The sequence below is a fragment of the Patella vulgata genome, chromosome 5, assembly GCF_932274485.2.
Source record: "Patella vulgata chromosome 5, xgPatVulg1.2, whole genome shotgun sequence".
Taxonomy (NCBI): Eukaryota; Metazoa; Mollusca; class Gastropoda; family Patellidae; genus Patella; species Patella vulgata.
Window position 1 is genome coordinate 48,868,174 of NC_065883.2, and position 15,487 is coordinate 48,883,660.

General features: G+C 34.1%; 1 protein-coding gene across 2 annotated transcripts in view; it reads left to right on the forward strand.

The window, feature by feature from the left end:
* Nucleotides 1-15,487, forward strand: part of LOC126821164 (ATP-binding cassette sub-family C member 10) — a 103,001-nt gene that overhangs the window by 58,632 nt on the left and 28,882 nt on the right. The gene's annotated exons all lie outside the window — the stretch shown is intronic.

Below are 15,487 nucleotides of genomic sequence, written 5' to 3' on the forward strand. Positions count from 1 at the left end.
AACATGCGAGGTTACACAGCACAGAAAAAGACGAATGTGTGTATTTATGCGGAGAAGTAACGAGATGGAAATTGGAATGATTTTAACTTCAACAAAGCCAACTTCACGAAGACGTTGTCAATCTGAAGTAATAAAAACTTTTAAACCGGTATGATATTTTATTGGAGGAATCATCTGTAAATAGTGTAAATTAGTAGTATTATCTTTTGGAATCATCAATTTTTATTTGAGATGTATGTACTCACAGATTTAATTTTTAACAATTTATTTATTTTCTTTTTTTATTAATATTACATCTATAGTTTCATTCTGTTAGTTTTTGTTGGCTCTGTTCGATAGAAAAAAAAATTAAAAGGGCCAAGATTATTTTCAATTTATTATTCTGTGTGAGTTGCCTTCCCATTTATTTATATGCTTATGTACTGAACTATAGGCTTACCAGTACATGATGTAAACTAGGATTAGGAAAAAATAAACATCAAATACAAAGACTTCTTTATTTTACAGGCAAACAGGAAATATATTGAGTCATTCCATGCCAGTAAGTTCCAGGTAATGACAACCAATACAGACCTGCAATTGTAGTTCAAACTAGGCCTAGTAGTTATGATGATTTGTTATGATTTTCAAATTCGGCTGGGTGGCCGAATGGTTAAGGATCAGAAATGAAATGGGGGTTTAACATCCTACTGATGAAGTCCGGCATATGCCATACAGTGTGCTATGAGGGAAATTTTGCCTGGGCAGCAGCACTATGGCCTACGCTCTTGCGTTGAATTAGACTGTCATTGAGTCCAGTTGTGTGATTGCACTAAAAACCTATGCATGAGCGAATTATTGAAATAAAATTGAAATTGAACCATGTATTTTAAGTCCTAGTTAGACCTAGTTTGTGTTGAGTGGACATTAAACCCTCTTTTTTCATGTTCCTTCTTTAAAAAATACTCCTTTAAATTTAATAATAGATGTTCTACACCAACAATAATAAATTATTTGACATTATTTTGCAGTCCACTGGTTTACCATGCAAAATGTTTGTTGGTAGCAGTTGATTTTAATTTGCATACAAATCGAGAACCACTAAAAGGAGCTGACAGAAACATTAGGTTAGTTTTCCCCTTACTTATGTAATAACATTCAACAATATCTAATAAATGACCCATCCCACAGTCATGTAAGAAACTAATTGGTCAATTTTAACCATGGATCAAATGTGTTTATAAAATATGAGAAAACGTCAAATTATTGTGTCTCATCTTGGTACAATCAATCTGTGATTTTTGATGTGTATACCATTAGCAGCATGATACAGTTCTCCTGACAATTGAAATTTCGCAGATATAACACTGCATGACATAAGGCCCATTTCCATTAACCTTTTTGATTTATTTATTTTTCAGATATAAAAAAAAAATACTCAAAAAGATCGGCAACGTTGTCATCGGTACCTTTAATCTGGGGCAGTCATATCCAGACCCAGCTGATCCAATGAGAATACAAAAATCCCTTGCTCCCAGAAGTTCACCCACTCTAGAAGATATTGTGAAGAGACAGACCACAAAATTTTAAGAATATTACAGAATATAATATATTTTGACTAAAATTAAATACACAATATAAAACAGGAATATGTTTAATAGCATCAATGTTTATTAAACATGCATTATGCAAGAAGTAAATGTGCCTATTGTGAGTCTTTCTTTAGGTCTGTAATGGTAAATAAACTACATGTAATAATTAGACATTTATCATAATCAACTCTTGATGTCATCTAAGGTGTCCGATTTTCATTGGATTTGAATCTGATCTGCTGTTCACTGTCTGTTGATTAAACACAACAATGGATAATCAACACTTTGTTTATTATCGTGACAGCAGTAACAATGACAATCAAGGCTACAGTCATTTTTAAACTAAGGTTTTCTCGGCTCATAGTGAAGCAATTTAACTGAAATTCTCAGCATATTCCATTTACATCATCTAGTTTTAACTATTATAGTGAGAACTGCTAGCTCTTTATCTAATCTTCCATAATGTATCTTAAACTAATAGAAAAGAATGTTTTGTTTGATAATTTGGGTAGGTCTTTTGAACAGTGCTCCTTCATTCATGGTTATGCCCATTTGTCAGGATACCTCCTCTTTACTTTGCAGACTATACAGTTTGATGTAACTTATGTGATTATCTCTTCCAAGTCGACCGTGCCTCCAAAACCGACGGTAGACAGCATGGCGAAACCTTTTCTGTTCGTCGTCATCTGGCACCCTAACAAAATGTCATCTCTTGTTTGTAATGTGATCTAAACCCCGTCTTCTAAACAATACTGATCAATTTCCTGAAAGTAAAATGTTAAAATATGTAAAAATGTATTATAGTTTTATATAACTATTAGTTGTTTATTGTCAAATATTTTTTTTTTGTATTTTGTAAACAGTTTGTCTTGAATGTAAATATTAAGAGTCTCTGAGTAAACAGTTGTTGATGTGATAATTATTTGGTTGTCATTAAATCACAAGTAAGCATAAAGAAATAGTGAAATCACCGATATTCCAACTATAAAAGTTAATACTGCATGAAGTTTTAGATTTTATACTTGATATCTACTTACATGTCTTAGAGATGAGCAATTTTGAGGCAAAACTCTATAACATAGATTTTTTGTCTCTGGTGGTGGAGACGTGACTGGTGTGTCTCTAGCTGCAATAGTCAAACTGTCGCAAATTTCAAGCCTGGTTGTCTCTCTATTATGACAACCAGCAATTCTATTCTTTTTTTATCATCCAGCTGTGATATTAACATCTGTAAATATTAAATGTAATCTTGATGTAATGAAATATTTTTTTTTGTAATTATATAATAAATAAGCTCACATGACAGCCAAAGAATTGAAAAGATTTTGTTTTTATACATATTTGCATGCCATAAAAAATGGAAATGATATGACTTGTCAGTTATCTATTTGTCTTCATTGGCACTCTAAACAAAATCATTCTGGGTTTGTAACAGGAGCTACACTACCCTTCATCTACAATAAGCATAATACAGCATAAGGGTTGTAGTAAAGAAATTACTGTTATTTATACCTTCAATCCATCAATTCTCTGTGATCTCAACCTTGCTACCCTTTTTATACGCCCACATTGAAATGTGGTCGTATATTGTCGTCACCCCCGTCCGTCCGTCCGGCGTCCACAATTGCTTGTGGACGCTCTAGAGGCTAAAGTTAATATCTGATTGACTTTAAATTTATACACAGTGTTTAAGGTCTTGAGATGAAGAAGCCTATTGATTTTCAGCGATTTCCGATAATTACTGCCAGAGTTATGGCCCTTGATCACTTTGAAAAATCTTGTGGACGCTCTAGAGGCCAAAGTTAATATCCAATTGACCTTAAATTTATACACAGTGTTTGAGGTCATGAGACGAAGAAGCCTATTGATTTTCAACAATTTCCGATAATTAATGCCAGAGTTATGGCCCTTGATCACTTCAAAAAATCTTGTGGACGCTCTAAAGGCCAAAGTTAATATCCGATTGACTTTAAATTTATACATAGTGTTTAAGGTCATGAGACGAAGAAGCCTATTGATTTTCAGCGATTTCCGATAATTACTGCCAGAGTTATGGCCCTTGATCACTTCAAAAAAATCTTGTGGATGCTCTAGAGGCTAAAGTTAATATCCGATTGAGTTTAAATTTATACACAGTGTTTGAAGTCATGAGACGAAGATTCCTATTGATTTTCAACGATTTCCGATAATTACTGCCAAAGTTATGGCCCTTGATCACTTTGCAAAATCTTGTGACGCTCTTAAGGCTAAAGTTATCATCCGATTGACTTCAGATTGAGATCTTGAGACGAACAAGTATATCGATTTTCAATGAATTTTTATGACTTGAACAGTTAAATCCATGATATTAAAAGCTTTGCATACAAAACGTTAGCATGGGGCAGAACTTTATAAAAACCAAACAAATTCTAATAGTTTTCTGATAATTACTTCGTGAGTTGTTGCTCTTAATCAGATTTTAGTGTATTATAAATGTTTAATTACCGAAAAAAGTAAAAATATGTGACAACCCTTGTTGACTGCATGGCAACCTATTTTTCTGTGGTCTCTGTGACATCTCTTGGATGCCTTGAGACAACACATCTGTGCACAGTTTTCCTACGTTTTGATGGAGAGGAAGGGTTTGTAGATGGGTAAGTTGTAGCTTTTTCTGGTGTTGGCAAATCCGGCAAACTTTTAATATTATCAGAACTTGATAGTGGTGGAGGGTGAATCACTTGATGTGTCACCTACTTGGCATAAAAAGCATAAAATATCGATAGATTTTCCCACTCTTACTGTCGCTACATGGCTTTTTCTAGACAATTCTGAAGAAAACAAAACATTCAAAACTTGTGAAAATATCAACAAAAAACATATAAGGATATTGTCATTTGGGTTATAAATTAGTCATAGATTTATTTCATTGAGTTTAAAACAAATATACACATTGCAGTACATAATTACTTTCAACAAAAAATAGTCTTTATTATTTGGTATTTTTAGTTTGGTCAAAACATTTCATAAAGAATGAAGACATACTTGTATCACAAGTCTTGCGTGTCCACTGATCACTCTTGCTACTACATGCCATTGCTGTTGGTTTTTCTTCACTAAGCTGCACTACTACGTACAGTTTACACACTTCTCAACCATTTTGAATGACAGTTTTTCAATTGACAAAAATTACCAGCCATTCCTTTTATAAATAGGGGGCTACCTGCTATCACTATAAGCCATTCTATCTTCCAAATTACAAAGAATCCATTCTGTATTTTAGTATACAATGTGTCGGGGGGAAAAGTCAAGCCATTTAGTAATAGTACTAGGCCTAACCTATTTGATCACACGAAAATATAAAAACAACAACCCATCCTATAATTCCACGGCATATATAAATGGTGTTAAGTTGTGGTTATGTCTATAATATCCATATTTAGCACATAAATGTCGAATACAGTATAAAAAAAACCCCGATCAAACGTAGTCAACACAGAGCCATGAACGGCTAAGACTCATTGTCACCAGACTAGAATAAACAAACTGAAAGTAACACGGAAATGTCACTGCACACGCGCTGCACATAGTCACGTGTCATCCAAGCACTTCTATATAATGCAAACAGGACACAAGTCTTCACACATGGAGCGATACTGACGATCAGAAGTTTTTTGAAAACATATCTCATGGCTTGAAGCAGTTGCCTGGATCTAAGTTAGAGGTTATTAATTAAGGGCTTTTCACACAAAATTAAGCAATTTTATTGTCCAAAATCCATCCGGGAATATCCCTTTAAAGAACATTTTGTGTAGATTAGAATCTGCAATCAGATTACAGGTGAGTGGTAGGGTTTGCATTCTACTTGGTCATAAAGACTGAGAAAAAAATTGGTGTGATTGCATATTTTCTGGATTTTGTAGTGCTCCAGGAACTACAAAGTAATATATATAGATCCAAATCTTCGCCTATGTTAGTACTACATAAGAAATATATGAAAAAGCACCAGTCTTCGCTAGATTCCCAGACAATTGGCCTTGAATATGGTTTTAGACACAAATTTTCGAAAATTGCCTCATATTTTCGAACCGATAGAACCAGACGTGTCAACCCCCAGGTATGAAAAAACAGGAGACCATAGGCTAATACTAAATGTCTTTAGCACTTTTTACACTGTGCACTCGTTTTTGCTGCATACAACAATGAACAAATGACAATTCCCTTTGAGTTTCGGGTCAATAATTTAAATGACAGAAAAAAATATTTTGTGAAAATATACATAAAATGCTAACCAAAGGACTTTAATACGTACAGTACTCCAAAAAGTGTTTTCAGTCACATGTCAGTGACATCATAATAAATAAGAATCGGTCATACAAATTTTCCAACTCAAATCCGTGAATATTAGCCAGTTAAAACTTATAAAAATCGTAATAATTTGAATGATAATATATAAAATATTTATAATCTTGATAATATCAGATAAAATGCCGGCTACATTTAGTCAAAAGCAGGAAATTTCAATCTGCAAAACCGATAAATCATGTTTTCTATGGCTGTAATCACGTGAATGGAAATCCCCGGAAACATGATGTCGGAGCGGTATTTTCCGGCAAGTGTCTCCTGTACATAAATGGTAATTGTGCTTATATTTCGATAACTTTTGAGTCAGATTATTTGCATATATTGAGATCGATATCAAAGTATTGTAATACAATCGCTAGTAAAATATTTAACTGGAAAAGTAATCCAAAATTGCAGATTGCAAGTCGGCTAAATTTCAGTCAATGGCTTCCGATTTCACTCTAAAGTCACGTGGGTCTGTCCGTCTGTCCGTCACACTTTTTGGGACACCTCTTTCTAATTGAGCTAGAATGTTCACTTGGTGTAGGTGTTTATTAGTTCAATACCTTGATGGAGTTTGAAGATGGGCATTTTTCGCTTAGGGTAAGCGGAGATAAGCAATTTGATTGGTTGATGCTTTGGGACACAATAACTTTAGTTCTAATTAAAGGAGCTAAATCACTAATATTTGGGATCTACAAATTGACACAAATGGGTCGCAACGTATATAATAATGTAATATGAATGTATATAAACTGATTTACATTCAATCGTTTCCGTTTTAACTCTAAATTCAAAGCAGATATGTTCGGCGAAATACGCCAGAAGTCTCAATCGAATGGCAATCACTAGCATCTGGTTATTCCAGTCAACACTGATAGTATTTATTGCGCATGCTCTCCAGATAAGAATATGGGTTTACCGTTTGACATGACTTGTGGATTATGTCTAACCTCGTTCTTCCGATTCGCTTGTTACAAATTGCGCTGAAACACATTATGGTACACGATTCGTGTACCAATCGTAAAAAGTTTATTTTGTCTTAAATATTGGATATCAGAAGCCCATCTTTTCCTGGTAAGATCACAACACCAATGTTGATTAAAATTGACAAATTATTCGTGTTTTCATTGTCGAAGGTTTTGGATGATTTCGAGTTAGAAACTGAGCTACTTTAAAGGCTCAATACCACTCTTGTTGTAAGTGAATAATATGTCCCAATCTTTATTCTGGTCAACAAATTGTACTATTTTACAATATTCCAATTAATTGATGATACAAATTTCATCTTAACACACCTGATTTAAAAAATTGGAAAAATTCAACTAAATGAATTGAAAAGCCTGACGTAAAGCTTTTCAAATGTGACTTGGATTTAAAAATATTTTTGAACCCTCTGGACAAGTAAAATAGGATTTAATGAATAATTTATACAACAGGTAAGACACTAACACATCTAGTACTTAGAATGAGGCTATTTTTTATTTTCTGGAGCTGTCAAGCTAGCAAGAGTGTTATTGACCCTTTAAGTGAGAGTGATGAAACTTGGTGTAGTTTCATTACATCAATACCTTGACTAAGGTCGATAATGAGCATTTTCTGCTTAGGGTAAGCAGAGCAATAAGCAATTTGATTGGCCAAGATTTTAGAACACAATAACTCTCCTTCTAATTGAGCTAGAATGTTCAAACTTGGTGTAGGTGTTTATTGGGTCAATGCCTTGATGGAGTTTGAAGATGAGCATTTTCTGCTTAGGGTAAGCAGAGATAAGCAATTTGATTGGTTGATGCTTTGGGACACGATAACTTTAGTTCTAATTAAGTGAGAGTGAGGACACTTGGCGTATAGCTTTATTACATCAATACCTTGACTAAGTTCGATAATGAACATTTTCTGCTGAGGGTAAGCTGAGGGATAAGCAATTTAATTGGTCGAGACTTTGGAACACAATAACTCTCCTTCTAATTGAAGTAGAATGTTCAAACTTGGTGTAGGCATTCATTAGGTGAATCCCTTGATGGAGTTTGATGATGAACATTGTCTGCTTACGGTAGGCAGAAGTAAGCAATCTGATTGGTTGATGCTTTATGGCTAAGGTGCGATAAGCAATTTGATTGGTCAAGACTTTGGAACATAAAAACTCTGCTTTTAATAGAGGTAGAATGTTTAAACCTGATGTAGATGTTCATTAGGTGAATGTCTTGACTGATTTCAATAATTAACATTTCAAGCTAAAGCTAAGCAGAGCTAATCGAAGATAATCTTGATTCTATCTGATAGAGTGATGAAACTTAGTGTGTAGTTTGATTGCTCGATACTTTTGAAAAAAATAAATGTGCGATTAATTAATATGTGTCATCTATTTATTTTGGGATTTCGGCGGGAGACATCAACCTCACTGTTGGTAGGGTGACCCACCATAAATAAATATCTCCATATATCTCCATATATCTCGACAATTACGCCACAATATTTATATATATGCCAAGCCTCAAATCAGTTTCACACAATTATAGTCACTAAATAAACGATCATGTTGTACTTAATAAGCTATGACCATTAATCATCTATAAATAATAGACTGAAAACTGGTTCCAAGTGTCGTCCATAACATCCAGACACTTTTGAGTAAAAGATAGGTTACGTGCCCTTGTTTTGAAATTAGTCTCGCTTAACCAGTCTATCGACCATTCTACGTCTGATTGACAGGTCGGGATAATCAAGACTACTTTTTTACGAAACATAACAGAAAGCTAGAACAAGAAATTGAATTTAGAAATAAGCACGTTAGGTAGCTCAACAATCGTTTTACGAACCTTGTAAAAGTAAAATGAAACTACTGCTAGTATCATGTTCCTGTCTAACCCGAGTGATTCAGAGATATTATTTGTACTAAACCAAAAGACGCCGCTCTTAACGGTACAGTTAATGATAAAGCGATTTAAAAAATGAAACGAACGTAATTTCTAAATCTGCTGTAATAACCAAGCAACTTAATTTCACTGCTATTCAAAACCGTCAACAATAAATTATTTACGGCTGTAATAGTTGATAGATTTGTAGAGAATTGCACGTGCCATGGCTATTTATAGTATCATACTATCAGAAAGTTGGTCTCGGCACAGCGAATGTGTACTCTTCAGTGGTAGTCTCGAACTATCAGCGGTGGACTTTATTTCTGTAGAGTACATGGGCCACCCTACTGTTGGCTTGTTTCTATTTAAATTTAGTCTGTATGGCATAAAGTGTTGCGGTTTTGGTTAATTTGTATAGATATGTTTATTTTCGAAAATTTTTGTGGACTTGGGAATAACACTTATGAGTTTTACACACAGTGTAAGCCTAAAGTATTTAATATCTATAGGCCTAGCTTAGTCAGTTGATGTTTTAGGATATAAACTTCATTGATATGTCATTTTTTTAAAAAAAAAATTTATAAGCGATTATGTTTGCTATCTTCATCAAGGAGTGAATTTTCAACAATTTGTTATGAGCTTGAGACACACAGTGTAGGCCTAGCAAAGTAGGCCTAGATGTTTTTCGGTATGTTACACAGTTCCCGCCTCTTAGTCTTACTGTCTATATCTTATGCCGAACTGTCAGAACTCATTATTAGTATTTCACACTGCGTATTATTATTCGGGTTAACCCGTTCAGTCTGAAAAACCTCTTTTTATTAAGATTATTATTATTGTTTTTCTGGTTTTTGTGGGGAGTTGAAGTTTGAATTTCGTTTTCCTGCAATTTTGATTAATAGGCTTAAAAAATGTGTACCAAAACTACCTCAGATTTGTTTCCATTGAGAGAGAGAGAGAGAGAGAGAATGTATGGTATACCTTCAATAATTCGCTTGTAAGTAGGGGACTTTAGCAATGGAAGAAAACTGGAGGGCAAGGAGAAAACTCAAGAGGTTGGGCAGGCGACCCTACTCTTTGTCACGTAGAATCTTTAGATCGAAACATCGCCACTTGATTCAATAACAGACCTTATGATCTAAAGCGCACATGTTAGATCACTCGACCACCCAACTCCCTGTCTCCCTGGAAACACACAAATGATTAAATCCGAAAGATTTCTAATTAGCAAAAGGCACAACTACTATAATAGGTTGATGTGTTTACAAATAACAAAGTTTCTTCATAATGACATCTTGTGATATGCACCGGAAATGAAATTGGGATGGACAAAGCCTGTTTCAATATCTCTCCCTTACTTCCTTCGGTGCGGAATAATAACATACGATAAAAATTTCAGAGGTAATCATTATTCGATAGGCCTACTTTCGATTTAACCTATAGTCAAATAAATTGGATTATTGCGGTATTTTTAATGTTAAGACAAATAAAAAAATAAATTTACATATTGCGATTTATTGAAATTATTGTTTACCCCTACTTGAGTGAAAATAAAAATAGATTTGCGCTGATCTAAAACATATAAATCGGGCACACGCTGTACACTGTGGCTCTATCTGCAACGTAAGAATGGGTAACAAAATGGCGTCCATGACGTCAGTTGGCCAGACTCTCTATATAATGGCTCTGCTCTTCGCGGGAGAATTGTCAAAATCGCATAGATAGACGTTTACTAGCCATGGGGTAAAATGATAGTTATGGAAAGAACCTTGTACTCTGATACCATTACAATATACTTTATTTACTCCAAACAATACTTATCACAAACACACTTTGGGCTGTCAAGTGTTTTCATAGATATCCTATCTATGAGCATATTACCGACATTAGAAGTTCCCGGTCAAATTCAGTCAATCATGCGGTCGATTTATGAAAGTAAAAATAGTTTTTGGCATATGACCATTTTCCGTGAGAAATTTCCTCCCATGCGGGAGATCGGGAGAAAGGTCGTGAATCTGTGAGTCTCACGGAAAAAACAGGCTAGTTGACACGTCTGGATAGAACCCGGTAGATGAGCACCTAAAAATCTGAAACTTTCTGTGATTATAGTTTGTACTAATGTCTCCAACATATGTTGAAGCTATTCGTGTCCCATGCCGTCTAGATATTTTTTCGATTTTTTCAAAATCTTTGTTTTGGGTCAATCTATGTCAATTATCATATTTTCGAGTCGATTGAACCTGGTAGATGAGCACCTAAAAATCTGAAACTTTGTGTAATTATAGTTTGTACTAATGTCTCTAACATATGTTAAAACCATTCTTGCCCCATGCCGTTGCCTGTCCAACCTCGTGGGTTTTCCCTTAGCAAAAAGTCCTACAGAATACCAGTGTAGTATTGTATATAATTCTATAGAAAAACTATAGAGTTTTTTGGGGGGCGTGTCCCATTTTCTATAGGATAAAATTTTATAGTATTCTACAGAATTTTGGGGGCCTGTAGGAAATAACGGCCCCAAATATTCTATAATTTCTGTAGCGCACATCCTATAGTTTTTCCTACAGATTTATGGCAAAATTTCTATAGGAAAATATAGCCCATTTATCGAGCTACCAAACGATACTTTAGATGTTCTGATCCGGTCACACCCGATGGTGAAATCCCGATTGTTGCAAGAGCACCGATTTTTTTTACTGTCTTTTTTTTTTAAATATAGAATATTTTTTTGACTACTTCCTGTTTACGGATCATTATCGGGATAGATTTAACAAGTGGTATGGGAACTTAACTTCCTGTACCAGAAGTCTCAGAAAGATCCATTGGACAGTTTTACCTCCCTTATACCAGTAGAAGCAGATTTACAGATATAACGATTTTTCGACTGTTTTCAAAGATTGTGGCCCTTTTGGACCATTTATACTATATTGAGGCTTTTAGATTTGGATTCACACCGCAGACCACTGTTAGGACTCTAACTAACATAAGTTTAAGAAAGGAAATAAGAGAAGTTTTCGAAATAAAAGCGTCTGAATAGGCTCAAAAAAGGAAAATAATAGATTTTCAGCGTTCCATTATATATTGCCTAACCTGCGAATTTTTACCATTTAGCTGTCATAAGATCGTCCATTGTTCGAACTATCCAATGACAGTTTAGATGTTTTGATTCGGTGAAATATGGCGTACTAATCACTTTTTTTGCAAGATCGCCATTTTTTTACTTTTTACGTTTTTTTTTCTCAAAATATCGAAAAAAATTTCGACTACTTCCGGTTTTTGGATCATTGTCGGGATAGCTTTAACAAGTTGTTTGGTTACCTTACCTTCTGTACAAGAAGTTTCAGAATAATCCATTCAGCTGTTTTCCAAAAACTTCAATTTTGACAGTTAGGTACCATTTTTCGAAAGCAGATATTATTTTTTTAAGAAAACTGATATACCTAAAAGAGTGTGCTCTTTAAAGGCGCACAAAATGTTGGGATCGGTTTTTTTAATTTCGATTTCATTTTCGAGCAAATTCGATTAAGAGGTGAAAAAAGGTGTAAAATTGACCTATTTACAACCCATTCAGGCTTTTCAGATTTTAAAATATTTCTACGTAACTTTTATAAACTTGAAGCTATAATCCATACGAAGAACTTGTATATTAAAATTAGTTTGTAATATAAGCAGTTACCTAGAAATGGGTAATTTTGCATAAGTCACTGTTTTCGTTATTTTGCCTGTAAAATAGTCAATTATTATTGGATTTTCACAAAAGTGTCACCATTTGATTCAAAAAGCAAGTATGCGTCGTATAAAATTGATTACAATTTAAAATTGACACCGGAAGTGACGCCATTTTGTCAAAAAATGCACATTTTTAACTTTTAAAATCAATATTTTTTTCAACAAAGAAATATTTAATATGTATTAATAATTTTAACTTTTGGTTTACATTCACATATTAATAAAATTCATAAGGTCATATAGATTTCACAAAATTGTTTCTAACTTGTTAAGTTGCGGAGAAATAGGCGATTTTCAACAGGTCACTTTTAGACGTCTAAAAAGGCTCCAAAAACGGAAAATACTAGATTTTCGGCGTACCACAATTTATTTTCTAACCATCGAAATCGTACCATTGAGATGCCATATAATAGTCCATTAATGGGGCTATCCAAAGACACTTTACTTCTTTTGGTCCGGTAATATCTGATGGAGAAATCCAGCTTTTCGCAAGAGCGACAATTTTTTAACCTTTTTTTTCATTTTTTGAATACTTCCGGTATGGAGATTATTGTCGGGATAGTTTTAATAACCAGTTTGGGCAATTAAATAGCGGCAGGGCTCTGTAATGATATATTACATTATCTGATCAGATAAAATGACCCTGAGAAATCCTATGTTCAAAAGTGCCAAAAATTCAAAAATGTCAAAATATCGAAAATTAAATTTCAATAACTCAATACATATTATACATCGTTAGAATCGTAATTAGGTCAGGTATCTGAATGTGTGACCTTTTCGTAAAAATCTGATTAAATAATAAAATAATATAGCATTTTCCAAAATTTCACGAATTTTGCGCCTTTTTTCGATTTTCAGTCCCTTTTTTTTTATCCTATTTCAGACATTTCAAAGTCTTATTGGGTGGTTTCATGCACAAGACTATCGAATGGACTCTCGATAGACAAAGTTAAAAAAAATTGTAGGTTAAGATTTTGAGATAAAGGCGTCCAAAAACGCTCAAAATCAGAAAATACTTGATTTTCAGCTTGTCATATTTTGCTGCTTGGTCATAGTATCCGTATAAATTGGGCATCATACGACAGTCTATTCCTCGGGACACTCAACGAAAGCTTAATTCGTTTAATCCATTGATATTGGACGGAGAAATCGAGTTTTTCCTTAAAACACCCATTTTTTGATTTTTTTTTTCGAAATATCGGACATTATTTCGACTACTTCCGGTTTCCGGACCGTTGTTGAAATTGCTTTATCCAGCGGTCTGACTATATAGCTTTATGTTCCAGGACTTTCAGAAATATCGATTTATCCTTTCCCAAAAATATAAGGGTTGGGAAATAAGCAGAAAATTCGAAAAAAATCGAAAAAATAAAGGGCGATAACTCGGAATGAAACTAATATTTCTAGATCGGATGGTCTTCAGGTATCCAAAAATGTAGGTCAAATTTGAAAATTTTGAAAAACAACAAAAATTGTCTCTTAAACAAAATTTTTCATTTTTGGAACGCTAGAAGTCAGCGGCGAGGTTTCGAAATATCGAAATTTTCAACTGCTATCGTCCGAGAAAAGACTCAGGGTTTCTGAAAATGTCATTTGTATGAAAATAGGTACATAATTGACGAAGCTACGACTGATTTTTATGTTTTATGCACCGCACGAAATTCGGCCACTTCCGGTCTGCGCAGTTTTCAAAAATAGTTTATCAAGTAGACACCACATGGTTTCCCTATAGGAAATTAGGTCCCATATCGGTATCTGTTACAGGCTCTGAGAAATAGGCTATGCCGAAAAAAAATCTAATAAAAATAAATAATAACTAGATCTGCAAAGCAGATATGAAAGCTTTCATATTTACAGTCACTTCTGTTGGTTATATGAAGAATCTCAGCAACCTCTAACTAGTCTAATGAAACGGACACGGGTCATGCAGTGAACTATGGATATTTATTTTGGTCAGCAGTGCTCTGGCCTGCTTTTATATCGAATGTTGCAATGATTCTTTTATGTGGATGATAATAGAGTTCTTAATGTTGCAGGGTAATGTGCACAAGGTACATCAATTTTTGTTCGATCTGAATGACTGAACATTGCTCCTTGCCATATACTGTTCATCGTGAGATTAGAATATTTTTATTTGATTCCCTGGTTGTATGGACAAGGAGTAGGGTTGTCTGATCCAAGTTTGGGGTTTTTTCCCCGGTCCTCCGGTTTTCTCCCACTGCTGAAGAGACTACAGGATGCAAATTTTTGAAAGAAAATTGAACGATAAGTTAGTTCTGAAATTACCTAGTTTTGAGTAAACTCGATTTGTTTCTTTGTCTTCGTTTCAAGATGGTGGCACTTCCGGTTCAATTGGCAGACCTCATATTTTGTGTACACATCAGTACTTTCTTTTCTAGTATAGAAAAAAAAAATCAAGGCAATCTGACCTATATTTCGTCGATTTTTTAAAAAAATTTGATCTTTAATTTCATCAAGAGGAGATAATTTGGAACATTTCTAATGACATCTTTCAAGTCGCTTCGATACGGTCTACTTACATACTAAATTTCATAAAAATCGTGCAACTATTAAAGAAGTTGTCAAGTTGGTCTCAACTTCCGGTTCGAAATCAAAGCGATTTGAAGTAAATGTTTCAAGGTACTCAAAGAAAAAAGAATTAGTAAAATTTAACCGCTAGAACGTCCACAAGATTTTTTGAAGAGATCAATGGCCATAACTATTACAGTAATTATCGGAAATCGCCGAAAATCAACAGGTTTCTTCGGACCTTAAACACTGTGTATAAATTTAGAAGTTGTACAGCTGCACCCGGTGACCGATATTGTTTTAACGGGGAATAAGTGATAATTCATATTATAGCAGTAAATAATTAAAATATTTCATAGGGATTATAATAATATGTATATCATGTCTGGGTATTACAGGGTTAAAACCAATATTAAATTCCGAAAATCGTTTTTTTGCTAAAACTCTTTTTTTTTTAATGGGATAAAAATGGGGGTAAAGCACAGA